The sequence below is a fragment of the Pseudorca crassidens genome, unplaced genomic scaffold, assembly GCF_039906515.1.
Source record: "Pseudorca crassidens isolate mPseCra1 unplaced genomic scaffold, mPseCra1.hap1 Scaffold_64, whole genome shotgun sequence".
Classification (NCBI taxonomy): domain Eukaryota; kingdom Metazoa; phylum Chordata; class Mammalia; order Artiodactyla; family Delphinidae; genus Pseudorca; species Pseudorca crassidens.
Genome location: NW_027136316.1, coordinates 2035525 through 2049992, shown reverse-complemented (window position 1 = coordinate 2049992; position 14468 = coordinate 2035525). Strand labels below are relative to the sequence as shown.

At 39.4% G+C, this 14468-nt stretch overlaps 1 long non-coding RNA gene across 1 annotated transcript; it reads left to right on the top strand.

Annotated features, from left to right (window-relative positions):
* Positions 1-3430: 3430 nt before the first annotated feature.
* LOC137218244 (uncharacterized) lies at positions 3431-4862 on the top strand. Its single transcript, XR_010940567.1, has 2 exons — positions 3431-3612; positions 4381-4862. It is a non-coding gene; the product is annotated as an uncharacterized lncRNA (long non-coding RNA).
* The last annotated feature ends 9606 nt before the right edge of the window (positions 4863-14468 follow it).

The window sequence follows — 14468 nt, the reverse complement described above, 5'->3', positions numbered from 1 at the left end:
AGCTCTGCCCGTATTTCTTACCCACAAAAATTGCGAGCTGTTAAATGTATGTAATTTTAAGATGCAAGGTTTGGGGTAAATGTTGTTAGAAAGAAACAGATACCTAACAGTATAGCAGACCCCAGGATATGGCCCTGACTTCCTGACTCCCCCTAACACCCGCAGCTTTTTCTCCAGTTCTACTCATCACTTTCTAGCATCTCTGGTCCACTCACCTCTGCCCACAGGTGTCTGCAGCAGTGGTGACTTCTCCCTGACATGCTGCTCCCAGATGTGTGAGGGTTGGTTCGCTGTTGTCATTCTGGTCCCCATAACTGTCACTCCAGTGAGGCCTCTGAGACCCTCCTGCCCAGGCACTCCCCAAACCTCCCTCAGAGCACAGTCTTCATTTCCAGTCTCACACTTGCTCTTTTCTTTCATATGTCTTGCTCCTGTACTTTTGGCCATCTCTGCTCCAGGCTGTGAGCTCCTGGAAACTAGGGAACTCTTGATCATTTTGTGCCCCACACAAGGACACCTGGCAGAGAAGGAATGCAAGGTACATAGTTGCTGAAGGAATATGTGTGACTATCTTGGCGCCCTCCTCATTTTTAACCAGCTGGACTGTGGAGGTGAATGCTACTGACAAGAGTTTAAAGTTGTATGTGTAACAGGGGGGACCACAAAGCCCTCTACGTGGCCCTCAGTGGGCATCAGTGATGCAAAAGCCTGTCCAGAACTACAACTGTTGTCCTGGGCCTGCACACCCCTCAAAAACTGGTACCTTTATTTGGGTGTCCTCAACACAGAAGCTCTTCAGAGTCACAGGGGCATAGAGTAGAACATACAGGCTCCAGGGCAGTGCAGTGAAAGTGGCCCCAGAAGCTTCCTTTTCCTCACCGTTTTGTCCATCAGTGTGGTGTCTCTTTGCTCGTGAGGGACGACCTCAGCCAAAACAATATCTCCACATTCAAATGAGGACCACGAGGCCCCAACTAAGACTGGTCTTCTTCCTAGAACCCTGGCTCCGGGTCTGAGGCTCTGCCCCCTTGTGCTCACAAGGCCTCGTTTCCCCAGCTAATCCCTCCTCTGCGGGGCCTCCGTGAAGTGGAAAGCATTTTGCCAAACTCTCAGAACACAGTGGTCAGTGGTGGAGAGCCAAGTTTCTCAGCAGTCTTTCCAGCATGCAGAACACTTGCAATCCGCCACGGCAAGCACACAATTTGTAGAGAAAGAAAGCCCTTCTCCCCTGCAGCACTGTCTACACTGGGGAATGGGGTGTGTGCTCAGCCGGGTTCTAGAAGATCAGAATGGTGGACTGTAAGACCCCAGGCCCTGTCCGCTGGAGAACACTAGGGAGATGGCCCACGCCCAGGCAGGACTATGGGAACTTGGAGAATCCCCTTCATTCTTTCGACCTCTGGACACACTGCCCGAGGGGTGGACACCCCTGATCCATGGCAGAGTTCTCTCCAACATTTTCTTGCTCTCCTCAACACTTACATATTGTTTTCTCTTCCTTAACCACCCTCGCATCATCCCCAGCTGTTAACCCTATTTCTATTTGTACATACATGTGTCTGCATGGAGATGCAGAGAGAGTAATGGCCCAAACTGAGCCGAGTTGGCAGGAATTCACCAGGATCTTAAGGGCTCTTATTTCAAAACCAAACATGATGGGAGGGACTGAGTACTGGCTTAGGGAGCTGGATTCCTCACTTTTATTCTGGCCTCTGCTCACATATGGTGTCCTAGACAAGTCCCTGCTTCTTTCTGGGCTTCAGTTTTCAAATTATATAAAGAGGGCTTCGATGCAGAGTTGCATAGGCACGTGCACAGCCAGAAAGGTTCTCAGGCTCCAGCAACAGTAGATGGGTTGTTGGCGTGAGTGAGCTCAGGCAGGCACAGGTACACAGGCCTCCTAACATGGGCAGATGTAGGCGGACATGTAGCAGGAGTGACCAGGATACCTGTCTGTGTCCTAGCACAAGCAAGAGACAGGGCACCTGTACCCCACCTCCCTGCACCAGCATGAACACTGGAAGAAGGGCTCTCCTCAAAGGTGAGCTCTGTCTGATGCCCCCACTTGCTGTGTCTAAAAGGTCCACATTCTCTGGAGCCCTAAGGACGAAGATCATTCACAGTGGAGTGATTCCCAGCAAGTAAATTGGGGATGGAAGTGATATTTTCTTTGTAGAGGCTCAGGCCCTGGAAACACGCTCCCCAATTTGCCATACATTTTCCCTTTACAACTGAGTGGAATAAACCCAAGGAACATACCCGTAGTTGAGAGCACATGTTGTTGTTTGACAATCCACAAATCGAAGGTTGCTGGGTCCCTGAATCTCTTATTGGAAGAAAATCAACAAGCAGAATCATTTGCTATTTCAAAGCCTTTGTTGAGCTGTTATATGATGTGAGTGTAAGTTTATGAAAGGTTCAAACAACTGATATTTTCATGTATATCTGTTAGCAGCTAACTTTAAAGTCTGTAACAAAAGTATGTTCTGACGAAATTTTTTCAAAAAAAATTACATTCCAAAGTCTGAAAACAGAAAATCCCACGTGAAGTTCTGAAAGGATAAGTTTTAGAATGTAATTCATGAGTTTGCTTATTTAAGAAACTGATTATGAATTTTGTAAATAATTTTGGATATAAGAAATGTGTATCTTAAATACATTATCATTTTGTTGTCTGATATTTTATATTTAACGTATTTTACATTACCTTCTTGTGCATAAAAATATAATTGTATAAAGGTGGTCATAAGCAGAATGTTTTTTCTTGTTTCCTTATTTTTTGAGAGGATTTGCTAAATGAGGGAAAACACAGTTTGATTCCCTCCCTGACAAGCTCCAAGGTATGTCAGCTGTATTCCACTGCTTCAGATAGCTAACGGTTTCTTGGAATTAACTGTGGACTCCTATTCTCAAATGAGGAAAAGTCCATAGATTTTCTACTCTCATCTTCTGTTTCAGTTATTTGTGTTTGTGATCAACTCTGTATATTACTATAGAGAATTTTATTCCAAGCAGAGCAGCTGTCCTCTGTGTCTAACAGGTTGAAGATCCAGTGGAGAATCTGATGGTGGAAATTGGTGGCTCTTTTCTAGGGACCTGAAATGGATACTGTCATTGTGGCATAGAATAGAGGTTATTATCATTTTGGGGGGATGACCTAAAAACCAGATGACATGGCTCCAAAGAGTGGAGCACATCCCAGGCAAGAGAGCGGGCATGGCTGGAACAGAGCATCACCAGTGCCATCAGCAGAGAGGCTGGGGCACTGAGATTTTGAGTAACTTAGCATCCTGGCTGGGAGGGGGCACATGTTCTCCAGTGAGTTCGAGCATCCTACACTTCCCCCAAGGGCCTGCAGGGGGGGCACGAAGCCACTATGTCACAGGCGATGGGGCGCATGCGCAACTGCACCCGGACTTGATGGGCAGTCTTCCCTGAGGACGGAGTGGAGGCGCCAGGGCGGTTGCGGACCTGCGCGTGGGGCTGGCTGGTCTGCGGGAGGAAGACGTTCCCCACCCGCGCCCCGGCCGGTGCAATGGGGCTGTGCCCGCTCCTCGAGGTTCCGCGTCTTCCTTTCCGGCCGCCCCGCGCGGTGTATCCCCACCTTCTCAGGTAACGTTCGATGTCGCTTGTTGTCCCTCGGATCCGGTCTCCGAGGGGCCGGCGGCGTGGAGGCTGTTCCCGGCGGGGCGTCTGTTCCGGACGCGGGGCGGTTGGCGGGAGGAGCCACGCCCGAGGCGGAGCGCGGGAATCGCGTGTCCTCGCGGGCGGCGCGGCTGAGCCCCGGACCCTTGGGCCGCGGGGAAGGAGCTCGGGCGCGGGCGACCAGGAGAGTTCACCCTCGCGGACAGACTCTGCTGGGTTTCCTCAGACGCCCCCGGATGGTTGTAAAAATGTCCCCTTTTTTTAGTGGCCAAGAGAACTGTTTCCGCCCCTTGTCCTCAACCGCACGGAATTATCCACTTATTCCTTTGTTCAAAGACCTTAACTAACAGACTATACACGGATCATGTGCAGGTAACGTGGATCTAGTTGAAAACGTATTGAAAGAGTAGAAAAACAGGGCTTCCCTGGTGGCGCAGTGGTTGAGAGTCCGCCTGCCGATGCAGGGGCCACGGGTTCGTGCCCCGGTCCGGGAAGATCTCACATGCCGCGGAGCGGCTGGGCCCGTGAGCCATGGCCCTGAGCCTGAGCGTCCGGAGCCTGAGCGTCCGGAGCCTGTGCTCCGCAACGGGAGAGGCCACAACAGTGAGGGGCCTGCGTACCGCAAAAAAAATAAAAGAGTAAAAAAAAAAGTGTAGTAAAACACACTATGTTAAGTTTTATAGTTTAAACATGTCAGAATCAGAATTTATTGTATTTTACTTTTCCGTCTTAAAGGAATAAAATTATTTGGAGCGTATTGTCAGCTATGGATCGGCACTTGCCGTCTACCTCGACAAGGATTAAATCAGGTGCTGGTGCAGCTGCTGCAGCCGCTGACCTTCAACACCCCCTGAAAGGAGTTCAGGGTGGAGAGCGGAAATGACGTGCTCTGTGCTCGGGGGAAGCTGGCAGGACAGCTCTTCAGAGAGTTAGATACTTTCAGGAGCTGATTTTATGAGCCCAGTTCTTGTATCTCCTCGTGTCTAGAGAAGCACTGAAATCCTTCATGGTGACGTCACTAGCCGGAGCCTGCATGAGAGGAGCAGAAACCTTCTGCAAAAATTATATGTGCTCGATTGCGTGTACTCCCCCTTCACCAAAATTACATATACACTGACCTTCCCCATGCCTCTTTGGAACAGTTTCTTGGAGCCATCTGAGATTCTGTTTCCCAGGATATAGTCTTTATTTTTCCCCCAATAAAACTTAACTCATAACTTTCATGTTGTGCTATTTTCTCTACGTCATCAATATTTATTATTTATTTTTTTTACAAATCATTCTTTTTAAAATTTATTTAATTTATTTGATTTTTGACTGCATTGGGTCTTCGTTGTTGCATGGGCTTTCTCTAGTTGTGGCGAGCGGGGGCTACTCTTTATTGTGGCGCGCGGCTTCTCATTGCGGTGGCTTCTCTTGTTGCAGAGCACGGACTCTAGGTGCGTGGGCTTCAGTAGTTGTGGCTCGCAGGCTCTAGAGCGCAGGCTCAGTAGTTGTGGCTCACGGGCATAGTTGTTCCGCTGTATGTGGGATCTACCTGGACTCGGGCTCAAACCCGTGTCCTCTGCATTGGGTGGTGGACTCTTAACCACTGCACCATCAGGGAAGCCCCACAATGAGCAATATTTAAGATGTAGTTCTTAGCTTTTTTCTCATTTTCAAGTCAAAATATTGCTGTGTTTGAAATTTTCTCATAATACAGTGACAGTCTTAAATATTTATACACATAAGCTCATTGAAAACTCTTCTGCAATATTCCAATGTGACTCGTATTATTAAAAATCATAATATTCATGTCAATACAAAATTTTTATAGGAATGTAATTTAAAAAATTGTGAATCACTTTTAGAAGTTCCAGGCACAGTGACGATTTTTAAAATACCAACCTTTGCATACTTCATAAGACCATTTAAGATGAAATATATTAAAACTTAAAACTTCAACAGAATACTTAAAAGGTAAGACAGGGGCTGCTTTTTGTAAATTAAATACATTCATAGCAAATAAATTTTCTCCTAATAGAGAATATGAAGGTTTTTAGCTTAATGTTCTATAGCTCCATTCAAAAGGTGAAATTAGGATACCTATAATTTCCTTATTATTTATTTTAAGCCTCTTTCCCATAAGAATTGATATTTCTATCTGTAGACTCTTCATAGCTTATTCATTTACTTTTTATTTTGGTTTATTTTCTACAACAGAAAGAGTATTCCTATGTCTTGTTAAAGTTTTTATTCTCCTAACCTAGTTGAAGGTTACTTTCTGACATTGGTTGTAAACAAGGGGAGAGGCCTTATAATAAGCATGCGATTTTTCCTATAGTCAAGATGTTTTTCTTGGACGACTTTCTTTACAATTTCCACTTTGCTCACAATATTATCCCATTGTGACAACTGCATAAAAATTTGTAATCTATTTATACCCAGATGCTTCTTATTTCACCACAGTGCATTTGCTAATATGATTTTACTTTAAATATTAATATAACTTAGTTGATTTTATTCATATATGCTAACATGTTTTATATAGGTACACACATATATGAATATTTGCTACATGCCATTCATTTGCATAGAATGATAGCTGATTGTATCTGATCTTTCTGACTGACAATTGGATAGACTTATGTGTGTTTAAAGTACTACTTAGAACAGACATTAAAATATCACATCGTCTCATTATACAGTATTTTAAAGATCATATTTTAAATTGTGGGAGCAGAAATTTTGTCCATTAAGGTTAAGAAATGATCAGGTCACAATTTTGGCATCGTCATACTCAGTGGAGGAACATGGCTTCTATGTCTTCGTAAATCTGCCACAGTTACACCTGTATAATATCTGAGCATGAGCATTTTTATGTCAACATTATCTTTTCCCAATATACTCGTAATTACCTGAGGTATATCATATCTAGGTTTTACTTTTACGTCAGTACCATCAATAAAGCTTTCTTTTGCAGTGATGGCATTTTTTCTTTTTTAACATGAAGGTACTTATTATCTGACATATTTGTACATGATGAGCTACTGCTCTTGTACAAAGCAAAGTACTTTCATTTCATAGTTTCATCTGTATTCCAGATCTAACCTGATTTCTTAGGAGCATTAGATACTTTTTTAAACTGTATTAAACACATAAGAACAGATCACTTTTTATCTTTACCTACCTCATGAGCTAAATGGATATAGACATTATAATAACATGTAAGTCTGACAAAATTGGGAAGCATTCAAGGGTTTGAACTTCAAGTAATTTTATGTAATCTTCTAAGAGGTAATTTATTTCTGGCACATTATATGGCAACATCTACAATCACTTGCAAGTCTGTGTGCCATTTGGGCTTTCTGATATTGTCACTTTCAGCTATCCCCTAGGAACTGAGTTTGAATTTTTGTTTTCTTTTTGCATTACGCGGTCCTCCCACTGCTGTGGCCTCTCCCGTTGCAGAGCACAGGCTCCGGACACGCATGCTCAGCGGCCATATCTCACGGGTCCAGCCGCTCCGTGGCATGTGGTATCCTCCCTGACTGGGGCACGAACACGTGTCCCCTGCCTCGACAGGCAGACTCCCAACCACTGCACCACAAGGGAAGCCCTGAATATTTTAAAAAACACTTCTGATTAGAAAATATCAGGATGAAACATTGAATTTTTGTGGTCACAACTCTGTTCTCATTATTCTAATGTAATATTTGAGTTGGCACATAATTTGATTTTGTTCCATTAGTATGAAATGTAAGCATGGAAACAAAATTTTTAAAAAGCATTCTTTGAATAAATGAACCAGTCACAATGAATTATTAGTTATTTTATTTTTATTTTATAAATGGGCTGTTTGAATATGTTCAGCCATGAAGTGACATGTAGACTCACTTCTGAGTCCTGACAGACATCTCTGGTGAGTGACTTCTTAGAAAGTGACTCAGGATACAGCCATACCAGCAAAATGACTGCAGCCAAAAGAAAAAAAAACAAAAACTCCCAAGTAACATAATATATAATAAATGATTATACACATGTGCATTCTTAATTTAACATAAAATATGTAAAATTGGTGTTATTGGAAATTTTCTACTATCATGGGTAATTTACTTCTCTCTGTGATAAATTCTATTTAACAAAATGAAACAGTACAACTAGGTGACAGGGGAAATTAATAGTAATTACTGGTAGGACAATTTAAAAATAATATGTGTTAGAAAAAAATAAAAATTTGTTTAATACATTTTCATTTTAAAATTGTTTCAAATTTATATAAAATTTACAAGAATAGTGCAGGATTTCACAAGTAGCCCAGACTCAGTTTCCTCTCTTATTACACTTTCATGTCATTAGGGTACATTTTTACAGTTAATGAACTAGTGTTGATACCTGATTATTAACTACAACCCACACTTTCTTCAAATTTTCTTAGACTTACCTTTTTCTCGTCTAGGATTGCATTCAGGATATCTCACCCTCATTCCATTTAGCTGCCATTTCTCTTTAGGACACTGTTAGTTGTTATAGTTTCTGAGACATTTCTTGCTTTTGATGACCTTGACAGTCTCGAATTGGGATTTACCAGCTGTTTCCCTCGTGATTAGCCTGGGGTTTTGTGTTTCACTTCATATCAAGGGCACATGCTCTGCAGATGACTTACTACTGTTGATGTTGCCCTTGATCACCTGGCTGAGGTGGAGTTTGTCAAGTTCCTCACTGTAACATCAAACTTTTCTCCCTTCCATTCAGTGTGTACCGTTTGGAAGGATGTCACTCCGTGCAGGACACATTTAGGGAGTTGGGAAGTTATGCTCCACCTTTCTGATAGTTAAACATCTGTATCTATTATTTGGGATTTTGCCTGAGCGATTCCTACACTCCCATATTTATGTATCTGTTTTTTCCAGAAAAAATAGCCAGTAAGTTTATGAAATGATGCTCCATCTCAGAAGGATCAGAGAGATGCTGGGTCCAAACATCTGTGCCTTGAATACTGTCCAGCACATAGTCTTGCTCAGTAAATACCTGTGAATAAGACTTAAAAGATATGAGGGAGGGCATACATAGTGTGCATAGGTGGCAAAAGCAGATTCCAGGCAGAGGGGAGAGCAAGGTAAAATGCTGTAAAGAAGGAACATGGCTGGCGTGTTTGAGGAAAGTTGGGAATGCTGGGTTGTTGAAGTTAAGTGAGCAAGGGATAGAGCCCTTGGTGTTGTCAACAGATTGTCGGCCATTTAAAGGACATTGGCTTTTACTCTGTGTGAAATAAAGGACCAGTGAATGGTTGTAAGCAGAGGAGGGCTATCATCTGACTTCCTCTGGCTGCTGTCCTACCAACTGACTGAAGGGGCAAAAGCAGAATTGGGGCGCCAATTAGGAGACTGCTGTAGTAACCAAGGTGGGAGCTCAGGCACGTTGTTAGCCCTGGTGATGGGGACCAGTGGTCAGATTTTCGTTGTGGTTTTGCAGGTAGAACTGGGGCCAGTTACATGGATATGACACAAGGTTCTTCACTCAGAAACGCCCATGCTTGGTTTCATGCTCTTGTATCCATCTTGAAATTCTTTTTTTTTTTTCTCCTCCAGACTTCTTGAGACACAATTGATATACAGCACTGTGTAAGTTTAAGATGTACAGTGTGGTGATTTGATACAGATATATAGTGTGAAATGATTACCGCAATAAGGATTCTTCCATAAACTCACATCATTAACTTTTTTGTGTGGTAAAATTTTTGAGATCTACTACCTTAGCAACTTTCAAATATATAATACAGTGTTGTTAGCTATGGCCACCATAATGTATGTTAAAGTTCCCAGAACTTACTAATCTTAAAACTGAAAATTTATACTCTTTGATGCAACGTATGATTTGCAGATATTCTCTCCTAATCTCTATGTAGACTATATATATATATAAAGCTTTTTAGTTTGATATAACCCCATCTGTTGGTTTTTACTTTTCTGGCTTATGCTTTTGGGATCATATCCCCAAATTATTGCCCAAACCAGTGTTAAGTAGATTCTTCTTTGTGTTTTCTTTTGGAGTTTTATAGTATCTGGTCTTTTGTTTCAGTCTTCAAATTAGTATTTGTGAGTGGTATAAGATAGGTGTCCAGTTTCATTTTTCTGTATGTGGTTTTCCAGTTTTCCCAACAGAATTTGGTGAAGACACTATCCTTTCCCCATTCAAAATTGCATTAAAACGAATAAATATTTAGAAATAAACTTAACGAAGGAAATGAAAAATTTGTCCTTTGAAAACTACAAGACTTTGATCAAAAAAAATTGAAGAAGACAAAACAAGTGAAAGATATACAGTACTGTGTTCTGTGATCAGAAGAATTATTGTTGTTAAAATGTCCATACTACCCAAAGGCATCTATAGGTTCAATGCAATCTCTATCAGAATTCCAACAGCATCTTTTACAGATATAGAGAAATCAATTTTAAAATTTTGTACGTGACCACAGAGACCGCAAATAACCAGAGCAATCCTGAGAAAGAAAAAATTGGGAGTCATCACACTTCCTGATTTAAAATTATATTACAGGGGCTTCCTTGGTGGTGCAGTGGTTAGGAATCCGTCTGCCAATACAGGGGACACAATTTCAAGCCCTGGTCTGGGAGGATCCCACATACCACGGAGCAACTAAGCCAGTGCACCACAATTACTGAGACTGTATTCTAGACACCACGAACCACAACTACTTAACCCACGTGCCACAACTACTGAAGCCCGTGTGCCTAGACCCCATGCTCTGCAACAAGAGAAGCCACCACTATGAGAAACCCATACACCACACCAAAGAGTAGTCCCCACTCGCTGAAACTAGAGAAAGCCCTCGCGCAACAGCAAAGACCCAGCACAACCAAAAATAAGTGAATAAATAAATAAATTTATTTTAAACAAAAAGAAACAATATTAAAATCCTGTAGTTACACGACACTATGGTATTGGCACTAAAATACACACATAGACTAAAGGAACAGAATAGAGAGCCCAGAAGTAAACCCCAGTGTATAAGTAACTAATATTTGAGATGGGAATAAAGCACACTCACTGGGCAGGATAGTCTCTTCAACAAATGGTACTGGAACAACTGGATACTACTTATAATTTTGGGGGGAACCTCCATACTCTTTTTCATAGTGGCTGTATTAATTTACATCTCTACCAACAATGCACAAGGATTTTCTTTTCTCCATGTTCTTTCAAACACTTGAAATCTCTTGTGTTTTGGCTGTAGCCATTCTAACAGGAGTGAGATGATCTCGTGATTTTGATTTTCATTTCCCTGATGATTAAAGACATTGAACACTTTTCATATATCTGTTGGACATTTGTATATCTTCTTTGGAAAATATATCTATTCATATCCTTTTTCCATTTTTAACCAGTTGTTTTTTGTTTTGTTTTGCTTTTGTGTGTGGTTTTATTTTTTTCTGTGCAGAAGAATTTTTAGGTTTTCTTAGGCCCAGTTTATTTTTACTTTTGCTTTGTTACCTGTCCTTTGGGGTCATAACCAAAAAGTCACTATTCCCAAGACCAAGGTCAAGGAGATTTTCCCCCAGGAATTTTTTAGGTGTTTTATGGTTTCAAGTCATACATGTTTGTCTTTAATCTCTTTTGAGTTAATTTTTGTGAGTAGTGTGAGATAGGGGTCCAATTGAATTCTTTTACATTCATTAGACTGTACCAGTTTACATTTCCACCAAATATGCACAAAGTTGCCTTTTCTTCACACTCTCACAAACATTTGTTTTTTCTTCTCATTTTTAGAATAGCCATTCTAACAGGTGTGAGCTGATGTATCATTGTGGTTTTGATGATTATTAATGTTGAGCATCTGTTCATGTACCTGTTGGCCATCTGTATGTGTTTTTTGGGGAAAAATGTCTTTTCAAGTCCTTTAGCCCATTTTTTATTTAATTTTTGACAGCTATTATTTTATGTTACTTCTTATATATTTTGAATATCAGCCCCTTATCCAAAAAATGGTTTGCACATATGTTCTCCAGTTCTATAGCTCCTTTTTAGTTTGCTGATTGTTCATTTTACTATGCAAAGTTTTTTGTTTGTTTGTTTGCTGTTCCACTTTTTTTTTTTTTTTTTTTTTTTTTTTTTTTTTTGCTTTTGTGGCTCTCACATTTGGTATTATATCCGAAAAATATTTGCCAAAACTATATTGAGGAACTTGTTCTTTATGCTTTCTTCAAGTAGTTTTACAGCTTTAGGTCTTATATTTAAGTCTTCAGTCCAATTTGAGTTAATTTTTGTGAGTGGTACAAGAAAGGGGTCCAATTGTATTCTTCTATAGGTTGTTATCCAGTTTTCTTCCAGCACCATTTATCGAAGAGACTGTATTTCCCCTACTGCATCTCCTTGACTCCCTTGTCAAATATTTGTTAACAGTAAATGACTGGTTTTATTTCAGTGCTCTTGATTCTGTTTCATTGGATTAAGTCTCTATTTTTTGCCAGAATCTATTGTTTTGATTACTATAGCTTTGTAATAAAGTTTGAAGTTAGGAATTGTGATGCCACTAGATTTGTTCTTCTTTGACCAGGTTAATTTGGTTATTAGTGGTGTTTTGTGGTTCCATACAAATTTTAGTGTTGTTTTCTCTTTCTGTGAAAAAATCATTGGACTATTGATAGAGATTGCACTGAATTTATAGACAGCTTTGGGTAGTATAGATATTTTTACAATATTCTTCTGTTTCATAACCATGGAAATGTTCTTCATTTATTTGTATCTTCAGTTTTTTCATCAGTGTTTTGTCATTTTCAGTGTATGGATATTTTACCTACTTGGTTTAATTTATTCCTAAGTGTTTTATTTATTTCTGAAGCCATTTTAAATATGATTCCTTTTTACATTTCTTTCTCAAATTGTTGTTAGTATATAGAAGTACAATTTCTCTTCACATGTTGATTTTGTATCTTGCAACTTGACTGAATTTGTCTATAATTAGTAACACATTTTTTTGGAATCTTTGGGATTTTCTCTATATAAGATTATATTAAATGCAAAAAGAAATAGCTTTACTTCATCCTTTTCAATTTGTATTTCTTTTATTTATTTTTCTTGCCTAATCGCTCTGGCTATGACTTCCAGTATTATGCTGAAAAGGAGTGGTGAGAGTGCACAAAACTTATTTTGTTTATATTTTTAACAGAAAACCTTTCAAGCTTTCACCATTGATTTTAATGTCTGCTGTGAATTTGTTCAATATGACTTTTATTGTGTTGAGGTACATTCTACATATAGCAATTTGTTGAGTATTTTTTATCATAGAATGTTCTTTAATTATTTCACATTCTCTTTCTGTATCTATTGAGATAACCGTCTGATTTTCATATTTCATTCTCAATGTGGTGCATCACATGTTTGAATTACATAGGTTGAATTACCCTTGCATTTTAGGGATAAATTCCACTTGATCATGGTGTATGATCCTTTCAATATACTGTTGAATTTTGTTTGCTAGTATTTCACTGAGAATTTTTGCATCTATATTAGTAATACTTGACAGTTTTTTTTTTCTTGTAATGTTCTTATCTAGCTTTGGTATCAGGATAATGCTGGACTCATCAAATGAGTTTGGGAATGTACCTCAAAGTTTTTTTAGAAAACTTTGACATGGAGTTGTTTTAATTCGATTTAAATGTTTGGTTGAATTTCCCAATGGAAATTGGAAAATTTCCATCTGGTCTTAGCTTTTTTTTTTTTTTTTGTAAGTCTTTTATTACTGATACAATCTTTTCACTCATCATTGGTCTGTTTGGTTTGTCTATTTCCTCATGATTCAGTTTTGGTAGTTTTTATGTTGCTAAGAATTCATTTCTTCTAGGGTATCAAACTTGATGGTATATATGTGTTGATGGTCACCTCTCATGAGCTGTGGTATTTTTGTTGCATCAGTTGTAATGTCTCCTTTTTCATTTCTGATTTTATTTGAGTAGTCTCTTTTATTCTTCATTAGTATAGCTAAAAGGTTAATTTTGTTTTCATTTCAAAAACCACCTCTTGCATTGATGTTTTCTATTGTTTGCATGGTCTCTGTTTTATTTCTGTTCTCATATCTCTTATTTCATTGCTCTGCTACTTGTGAGCTTAGTGGTTTTTCCTTTGTTTGCTAGTCCCGTGAGAAGTAACGTTGTTTACTTGTGATCTTTCTTTTTTCTTATTGTAGGCATTTGTTTCAATAAACTCTCTTATTACTGTTTTTCTTGCAGCCCATAAGTTTTAGCAAGTTGTGTTTCAATTTCCTTTTAAGATTGTTTTTAAATTTCAAAGACATTATTGTAAAGCTGTTGTAATTTTCCCTCCAGTTTCATTGAGATATAATTGAACACAGTACTATTTAAGTTGAAAAGCACATTATAATGATTTGACTTCCGTATATTGTGAAATTATTGCAGTAAGATTAGTTAACATACATCATCTTATATAGATGCAAGAAAAGAAAAATAAGGAAAATATATTTTCCTGTGATGAGAACTCTTAAGATCTACTTGCTTAACATCTTTCAAATATACCATATGGCAGTGTTAACTCTATTCATCATGTTGTATATAAAATTCTCAATACTTATTTATCCTATAACTGCAAGTTGGTACTTTTGGACTTCATCAAATTCTTCCTCTTCTCACTTCCCTCCTCTGGTAAACAAAAATCTGACCTTTTTCTATGAGTTTCGGGTGGCTTTTTTTTTTTTCACATATAAGCTTGGTCTGACTTCTCTCACTTAAGATAACGCCCTCAAGGTCCATCCATATTGTCACCAATGGCAAGATTTCCTTCTTTCTTATGGCTGAATGTTACTCCATTTT